This window comes from Conger conger, chromosome 10, assembly GCF_963514075.1.
Source record: "Conger conger chromosome 10, fConCon1.1, whole genome shotgun sequence".
In the NCBI taxonomy this organism is placed as follows: Eukaryota; Metazoa; Chordata; class Actinopteri; order Anguilliformes; family Congridae; genus Conger; species Conger conger.
This window is the reverse complement of record NC_083769.1, coordinates 49,007,345-49,016,712: the sequence shown is the minus strand read 5'-3', so window position 1 is coordinate 49,016,712 and position 9,368 is coordinate 49,007,345. Positions and strand designations below refer to the sequence as shown.

The 9,368-nt window shown below is 48.1% G+C and overlaps 1 pseudogene; it reads right to left on the bottom strand.

Annotated features, from left to right (window-relative positions):
* LOC133139590 (calmodulin-binding transcription activator 1-like) overlaps positions 1-5,191 on the bottom strand; it is a 323,855-nt pseudogene extending 318,664 nt beyond the window's left edge.
* Between the last annotated feature and the right edge of the window lie 4,177 nt (positions 5,192-9,368).

Here is a 9,368-nt window from a genome sequence, read left to right as displayed (position 1 = left end):
TGATATCACAATGCATTTTAATGCTTTGGCAATGCATGCTAGTCTCTTGTCATGCAAATAAAGCAAATTTGAAAAGTTGAAGCTGAATTTTAATTTGAGAGAGAGAGAGGAGAGAGAGAGAGAGAGAGACAGAGAGGAGAGAGACAGAGAGCGAGAGACACAGAGAGAGAGAGAGAGAGAGACAGAGAGCCAAAGGAGGTTGGAGAAGAAAGAGGGGGAGAGAAGGAAAGTGAGAAGAGACAGAGATAGAGAGGAGAGAGGAGAGAAGGAGGGATGGAGTGGAGAGTGAATAACAGCTCATCGCGCGCGTGCCCTGGGGCAGAGGCAGGATGCATCGTGGGTAAAGCAGCTCTTACTGTGGGTCTCCAGGTCCTCACTGACGCCCTTAGGGGCAGTGTGGCCAGAGGAGAACACGGCCGCCCGGTGCATTCCCCCCGGGCTGCGGATTCTCTTCAGTCCTTCAGGAGGCAGGAGACAAGAGTAGAAGACAGGCTCTAGGAAAACAAGCACTTTTTATCCCCCCCCCTCCCAACCCCCCTGCCTATAGGGGTTTCCCATGCGTACATGCAGGGGCAGCTGTGGGGCAGGAGTCATTCGGACATTTCACACCCGGCGCCCCTTAACGTCTCCTGCTGCACCCCAACACACCGCCTGCTCGACCTGGTCCCCACACACACCTCTACCCTCACACAGTCTGCCCATCTCCCCTTCATAACCACCCCCCCCACTGGGGCTGCGTGTCCCAAAAAGTCCCTAAAATCAGCCCCCCTGTCTCGCCCCATGTCAACTACCGCCATCTCCACGGTCAGATTGGGTCCCTCGCACAGCGACTCTGAAGGCGTTCACACAGACTCCCTACAGCAGAGCTGCTCACCTCCAGGTCCTGAGGGCCGCAGTGTCTGCAGGTCTGTCCTCCGACCGTGCGCTACACCGCCTGATCTCACTGTCATTTCACCTGCATGGCACAGGAGGGGAGCTCATCGGTGAGGCCGGGTGGTGTAGGGCGTGATGGGGGTGAAGACCTGCAGACACCGCGGCCCGCGGGGCCTGGAGTTCACCAGCGCTGATCCACAGCCTTGCCTCCCCGTCTGCCCTGCTCCCGACGGCTCTCATCCCACCGTCTCCTCTGAGAGCAGAGCGACACGATCAGGCTCGATCCCGAGTTTAAAAACAAACTGAAATTCAGTTCACCGGCCGAGAGACACACGCGGAACGTTCCGGGCATTTTGTGCTTCACACGGCGTCCGACCTGACCCTGTCCGTAGCGCCCTCGCCACGACAACGCAGAGGCCTCGCTGAAAGAGGGGGGTGGGGGGGGTGGGGGGGGTGGAGCGTGGCAGGGGGGGGTCCGGCCACCGCAGCCGAAGACGCGCCGCCACGTTCACTCCGTCTTCAGACGCCGCAGCGCTTCCCCGAGATCAACGCGCCCATAATTACACCCTGCTGTTCTCACAGAGCAGCGCTAAACCCAGCGCGCTCCCTCTCCCCGCGTGTGTAAATAATGACTCACTCAAGGACAGCCGAGGCCACTCCATGCGTACGGAGCGACGGGGAAACATCGAAAACGCCACCGAGGGTCACACACCGCCGCCTCATGAATATTCACCACGTGGCATAACTCTGGATTTGGCTTCATTCTAGCTCGAGAGCTCCAAGTAATCAATTAGTGATCTCGTGGTCAAATATTTAAACACGGAATACAATAAATTAAACCAGTGGAGACTGTATATAACAACGTTGTTTCAAACTCCCACGTCCCGTTTTGGCTTGGAACGAGAGAGAGAGAGAGAGACAGAGAGAGGTTTGAGGTTGACACTCTGGGTGGTTTAAGGTTTTAGATTAACACTCTGGGTAGTTTAAGGTTTGAGGTTAACGCTCTGGGTAGTTTGAGGTTAACACTCTGGGTAGTTTTAGGTTTGAGGTTAACGCTCTGGGTAGTTTGAGGTTAACACTCTGGACAGTTTAAGGTTTGAGGTTAACGTCCTGCGTGGTTTAAGGTTTAGGGTCAGGCTTGTTCAGTCATTCAGTGTCTCAGTGTAGCAGCACTCAGTGGAAGGTGTGAACGCATCTCATTAGCCTAGCCACAGACCGCTACTGGGATGGAGCTTTACGAGGAGCTTCACGAGGCGCTCTGGTTTATCTGCAGAACACGCAGTACTCCACACGGCCACCAGAGGCAGCACTGCGCTCCCTACAGATCCAGAGTCACCGCTTCAGACCTCTCAAATGGGGTTTCACTTTTATTACTTAAATCCATTCAAACGAACCACTAATACTTCAGTCTGTGTTGTGTGCACTAATTTAAGAGAGCACGCGGCCCACAGTGGCACAGGGCGGGGGGGAATAATGGGGGGGGGTTCAGAGGTTGTGTTCGGGAGCAGAGAGGGGATCGATCAGCTCCGGTTCTGTAAGGCCTCATCATGGCCCAGGCTGCTCCCGCACTCTGTGCGTATTCCCGGCGCGATGCCAGAGGCGGGAAACAGCGTTCCCAGCGGACCGCGGGGTGTGGGATTCCGCTCCCGGATTACCAGAACCACCCCTCCGTCAGCGCCCTGGCCGCGTGAGGAAGCACGGAGCCTAGCGCTACGCACTCCGCCACGCAATCCAGTATACGCAGCGCTATGCATTCCACTATGCATTCTGCTCCGCAATCCGCTACACACAGCACAATGCAATCCTCGATGCAATCCGCTACATAACCTGCGGCACAATCCGCTACGCACTCTATACCTCTAAGTTTTACTTTCTGCACGACTTGTGTATGAAAAAACTAAGGCAGGACCACGTGTTTCACCTGACCAAGATGACGATGGATCTTGTGTTGCACAATACAAAATATGCTTCAGGTCATATTTGCATATAATGGGTCAATGTCACTCAGCTGAGAGCCTGTCCCTTCGCTGGAATTACACAACACACAAATCGCTTAAGATTGCTCAAATACGTTTTTAAAAAAAAGGTATCTACAAGGCCAGGGTAAACCCAGTGTACCGTGGGAAAAATCGGGCCAGCCAACCCATACGTGCGTTTTTGTGTTCGTCTGAAAGGATACGGCTCGCCGGGCACAAAGTATTTGTCATTAACAAATTAGACGGCGGCGGTTCTCGTTTTAATTTTAAGTAGCCCACACGTGTTCATCCAGCCGACGATGTGTGTCAGGTGCGCGCTCGTTTACATAGCTCAATATCGCCCCCTCGTGGGACTTCGCCAGTAGATTACAGTTGTAGATAATTTGATTTCCGACCACACGCTATTTCATTAGATTTATTTACGAAACATAATTAACGACTTGTGTTGATTTCAGGGGAACAAAATAGATTGAGTTTATAGACCATCGCTAATTTGGTCCTTTAATTGCATTTAGGGAGGTCCGTATGTTTAAAGAGCTTTCAGGGATCACAAATATTAAATATCAGCCCCATAGACGCGGCGCAGTTCCAGAATAAAACTGTTACTTTGTAAACAGATGTTAAACATCAACAACCTTTATCGTACAGCTTAATATACAACGTAGCCTATCATTAGCATAATTAGTGTAAATGTAATCGGGTTGCCTTATCATGCTTAACGCGCGTTCCTGAATTTATGCCAATTGAATTCCTGAAATTTCGGACCTGTTATTATTAAACCTCCCAGTCGAGCTCGTGGATACCTGAGCGAGACTCAATATTATGATCGTTTAATATACTGGTCTAAATATAGGCGATACATTTAGATCAGAGGCAAACTACACAGATGGTATTTTATCAGTATTTTTCCCAGTGAAACTTTTTACATTATCGGGTCAAAGCCGACGTGTTCTGCTTGCAGCAATATGGCTCGTGAAGACTGTCAAACTATTAAGTTTGGATTGAGTTTACATTTGCAGAAGGTTAGGCAATTAACATGTCATTAAATATAATCATTCAATAAATGACTTAATTGTGCAGTTCTCGTCACTAGAAGTGTCCTAAATGCAATGACATTGTGAAATGATATTCATATATATAAATTAGAGTAATGTCTTTGTAAAAAACCACACAGTATTTCCATGTCGAATGTCACGTCATGTCTTGCCAATAATAACGATATGTAGACTACTATCAGTGGGTTTTTCGCTCACGCTGACGCGTCGTGGATGATGGAAACCGGGATTAACGAACCATTTTACACGTAGAAACAAGATAACGACTTTCAGCTGCCTTGGCTCAGTCTCCGTTGACTTTCTGCAAAGCCCACAACACTTTTCCCGTTTCCAAACATCTAAATTGAATCTTCCAAGAGTCGGTTTTCCGACATCATACCTTTGCCTATTTAAACCAGAGTTCCACTCAAAATATAGTTTGGAAAGTCAACCCGCGTCTGTATTCAACCTCTCAAGATATATTAGAGATTACGGAAATTGGATGGCGGGGATGCCATGCTTTTTGGGACGGCAACTCTGTTTCCATAAGGAAGCCATCCCCCCCGATTACCCAAAGCAAAAACACAACTCCCTGGCTAGCAACCCGAGGGGAAAAAAAAAATCAATCGCGTTTGTATTGCTAACATCACTTAAATCGCTTACTCTCTATCCGTAGTCTTGTGCTGCTTCGCCGAGCACATCTCTGGAAAGCAAGCTACAGACATACGGCTGGTGCGCTTGCCACCCTAAACGCTGCTACCAGCGGCATCCAGCAAGCCATCTGATTGTAGTTAGGCTATCCATGTGTAGGAATTCCACTTTTTCTTGCCAGAGAAGAGGGGCAATGTCGTGGGTTTACAGCGTTTTTAACAGGACGCGCGTCTACCTCGCCAAACGGGTGATTCACATGCAGTCAGTCAGCTAACAATCTAGCTAAATTTAACTAGCATTGTTAACAAGCGCGATGGATAGAAGTTAGTGGCGACGGGCGGCTGTAGGCAGGCAGCCCCGCACGTCACTTGGTTACACTGAACAGCGGAATAAAACGTTACAATAAATCTATTTAAATCCTGTCAGCTATTTCGCTCCCTTTAAATGCATGGACACCGCTAGCTATAGCAAGCGCTACCTCCTCGGCGTTGAACACAATCCTGACACATACGCCTGACTTTGAAAAGCTGCGGGAGCCTTCAGCTCCGTCTCGCCCTAGTCTGGGTCTAAAGTCATATCGGTATCATTCGGGTAAAAAAACTGAAAAATTAATCCCGTAATTCCCGTCTTACCTTCCGGCTTGTTTTCGGCAGCCATTTCCCCTCCGCGCGCCACATCCTCCTCCTCTTCACGACCGGGGGGACCACGCGCGTGCACGGCGAGGACAGCACGGGAAGGGGTGGGGTGGGGGGGCAGCAAACAAGTCCAACGAGTGCAGTTACCATTGGTCAAAAAGCGATGACTGACAAGAGCACTCTGAAATGTCTTGTGGATTCACGAAAACGGACCTCCTTTATATCCAGTCCCACACATAATTGGTCAGAGCTTAATATTTAGGGACACCTTGAAAAGATTTCAGCCAATAACGGGGAGTGAGATGCGTGTCGTAGGCCGACTCCCCCATCCAGATTTGTGCCTGGGAGTGCGATCTTTGGAGAGAACATTTTGGAATGGTTGATCTCGTGCGGCGTGCGCGTGTAGTGTTTACTATTTCAGTCCACGATCTGTCCTCTATTGTCGCGCCGCGTGGAAAAGCCTTGCGGAGAAATGCGAGGTTTGGGGAACGCGTCTGAGACCCGCTGCTGCCCTTCTTGCGCCTGAAACGCCGATAAGAGATGGGGAAAGCACGTTTCGGTGAAATAATGCAAATTACAACCCATCTTTTATCCGCCTGACCGTTCCGATAGCCTATGTCTAATTTACGCAGCTGAGAAAATACATCGACTCTCCATATCCGATCATTATTTAAATCGCTTTGAAAAGAATGCTTTTGAGATTTTTTAAAACAATCTAATAAATACCACGCACATGTGATCACAGAACAGACATCCGTGTTCAAAGCAGCACATTCTGATTCTGGCATAAAGATTGTAGCGTAGCACAAATAAATGCACACCGTGCCCTAAAATGCGATACACTGCCTAGTATATATCAACGTAGAGTCACACAGAAAAACGGGGCTCTGACGTGATCCGTTTAGTTAAAGCATATAGTCTACTGTTGGCACATATCTTATGAAGGAGATACACGGGGAAATAGGACGCTCCGTTTCTTACGTCAAGCATTTTAAAAAGGCTCTCTGCTATTTATTGTCTGTCCGTTTTTTTTTTTTTTTTTGGATTGTTTATTTAGGCTATTATCGGAACACCCTTGTTTTGAAGTCATTAAAAACTAGGCTGGGCGAAGCTGAAGTTGTCAGTCGTCAAGTTAAATTGGGGGCGGGGCAGGTTTTCTCGGCCCGTGCACGAGCTCTCGTCGGGGCGCTGTTCGCGGAGCGGTGGTGCTGAAGAGAGAGCGCCGAGCACGAGGGGGCAAGAGCGCAACTTCGGTCAGATGGAGGAATTTATTAAAGCGCTTTCGTTTTCTTCAGACGCCTTGTCAAAGTAAATAAGCGATTTGGAATGCCTAGGATGAGGATGAATCTAAGTGCAACCTACATTAGAGTTATTTTATTTATTTATTTATTTATTTATTTATTTATTTATTTATTTATTTATTTATTTATTTACTGTACTTCACTCTCGGGTCTTTCAGCGCACTTGTCCCCGGTTATGTGTATGCACTTTGTTGTATGCCTATAAAGAAATGTAATGTAATTTAGTGAAATGACTAAATAAATAAATTATAGAAGTCGCTTCATTCGGGTATCGTTTGGTCCTTGAGAAAGAGAGAGAAAAAAACAATAACATTCGGCTAGATATTAAAACGATTAGAAGTGTTGGGGCGTTGGCCCGTCTGCAGCTACCCGAAGGTTTACCATTCAGAGCACGTGCTAGTTATTAGCGATAACGTTCGAAATGAGCCGCTTGATAACGGTATCATTGACTTGTGAATATCTGGGATATAGGCTAGACTACTCGCGCACAGAAAAGTCGGGACAAGGAAACTAAGAAATATAAATTGCATATCCAGTTGAATATCCAACCTGCTGCAAAGTGCTGCATTTATGAATACATAATTCGCATAATTTATTGGCAGATTAATGAACATACGCTAATTGGAATGCATCCACTGTTAATGGATTAACGGCTTCTCCGCCTGCAGCAAACACCGGGTTGCTTGAACGCGATTGGCATTATTAAAGCGAGATGATCTTTATAGCTCAAACTCAATTGACAACATGCCCGCGCTTTCCAAAACGGTGACCTTTTCCGCTTTGGAATTCAAGTCATAAAAATGATTTTAAAAAATAATGAAATGACAAAACTCCTCCAATGTAAAACATGTCATTTATTCACCCGTGAAAAGAAGACAAGGTCTCGACTTGAATGATAACCCTATTAAGACTCCTACTTAAACCGCAGTTATGATTATGTGCCAGCGTTATTTGTATAGGCACATAAATGGTCAATTTTTGACATCCACTAACTTTCAGCGCTCGAAAGACTAGAAGTGTCAAGCCTTTGACTTGCTTTTAAAATAATTAAACCGTTGTGTTGCACTGTTGCGCAAGTCTTTCTGGCGTGTGCTGATAGAAATATTAAGCCCATTTGAGCCACACAATTTCACATATTACGTGAGTCGCATAATCCAGTCCGATAGAGACAGCCTGTATAAAACGGGGGGGGGGGCATCAGCAGGGTGTTGCTGCAAAATAGCATGCATGGTTAATCAACCGACCCAGTATGAATAAAGGTTAATCAAAAATAATTAAAAAAAATTCCTTACTGGAAGTGCAGGTGTGATGAGGGGGAGGTACCCAGTGTCTAGACGTTGCAGAACAGGGGTGGCCTGTAGCGTAGTGGTTAAGGTAAATGGCTGGGACGCACAAGGTCGGTGGTTCTAATCCCGGTGTAGCCACAATATGATCCGCACAGCTGTTGGGCCCTTGAGCAAGGCCCTTAACCCTGCATTGCTCCAGGGAAGGATTGTCTCCTGCTTAGTCTAATCAACTGTATGTCGCTCTGGATAAGAGCGTCAGCCAAATGTCATTAATGTAATGTAACAGAGAGGTCTCGCAGGTGTGTAGGGTCTGATGATACTTTGGATCCATGGTGGGGCTGATCCCTTAACTGCCTGGTAACTGAGCACCAATGTTTGATATTAACATTGTAATATAACATAATAACATCATAACATGATGCGAGCCGTAACAGGCAGCCAGTGGAGGTCGGTGAGCAGGGGGGTGACGTGCTGAGGTTGACAGGTTGAACACCAGACGAGCTGGAGGAGTCGCAGGGGTCTGACGGCAGACGCCGGAAGGCCAGCCAGCAGAGATTTGCAGTAGTCCAGGCGGGACAGGACCAGGAGCTGGGTCGAGTCGGGGATGAGGAAGGGATGGATTCTCCGGATGTTGCACAGGAAGAAGCTGCACGCCCGGGTCACCGCCGCGATGTTCTCGGAGAGGGACAGCCTGTTGTCCGTCACCACTCCCAGGGGAAATGGAGAATCCAGAGAGGGGACAAGGGGCCGACAAGGGGGCGACATGGCTCAGGAGGTAAGAGCAGTCGTCTCATTGGCTCAGGCAGTAAGAGCAGTCGTCTCATTGGCTCAGGCAGTAAGAGCAGTTGTCTCATTGGCTCAGGCGGTAAGAGCAGTCGTCTCATTGGCTCAGGCAGTAAGAGCAGTCTTCTGGCAGTCAGAGGGTTGCCGGTTCGATCCCCCACCTGGGCTGTGTTGAAGTGTCCCTGAGCAAGACACCTAACCCCCAAATGCTCCTGACGAGCTGGTCGGTGCCTTGCATGGCAGGCAATCGCCGTCGGTGTGTGAGTGTGTGTACGAATGGGTAAATGGAGAAGCATCAATTGTACAGCGCTTTGGATAAAGGCGCTATATAAATGCCTGCCATTTACCATTAGGTCCGACCAGAGCAGCTGCTACTTATCAGTCGTTAGTCACAAAGGGTTCTGTGGAGACTGGGCTCAGTTTGTGGGCAGGAAGTGGGGCAATCTGAGGACCATGGACACACACACCTGGACAGCATCACAAATCAGTCCAAGTGTGCTTCTTTCCACAGTAGGCGTCTGAGACCTGGGAACCATCACGACATTAGATAGAGAGAGATTGCACCGGCATTTATTTTGTAATATGGAGCAGGGAGGAGAAAGAGAGAGAGAGAAATAAACAAAAAGACTTTCTGGGCAATAATAAGAATAGCCAGTCCGCGTAGTCCTCGGATTGTTTCTTCACGTAAACCGAGCCCGGTTGCCACAGGTTTGGTTCTACACCAAGCAGAATGACCTCTGTTGTCATTTTTACTTTTACTTACTGCCTAATGTCATCGCAAGTGTCTGACTCCACAATGCGAAACTATTTTTAGGGACCTCCCAACCAC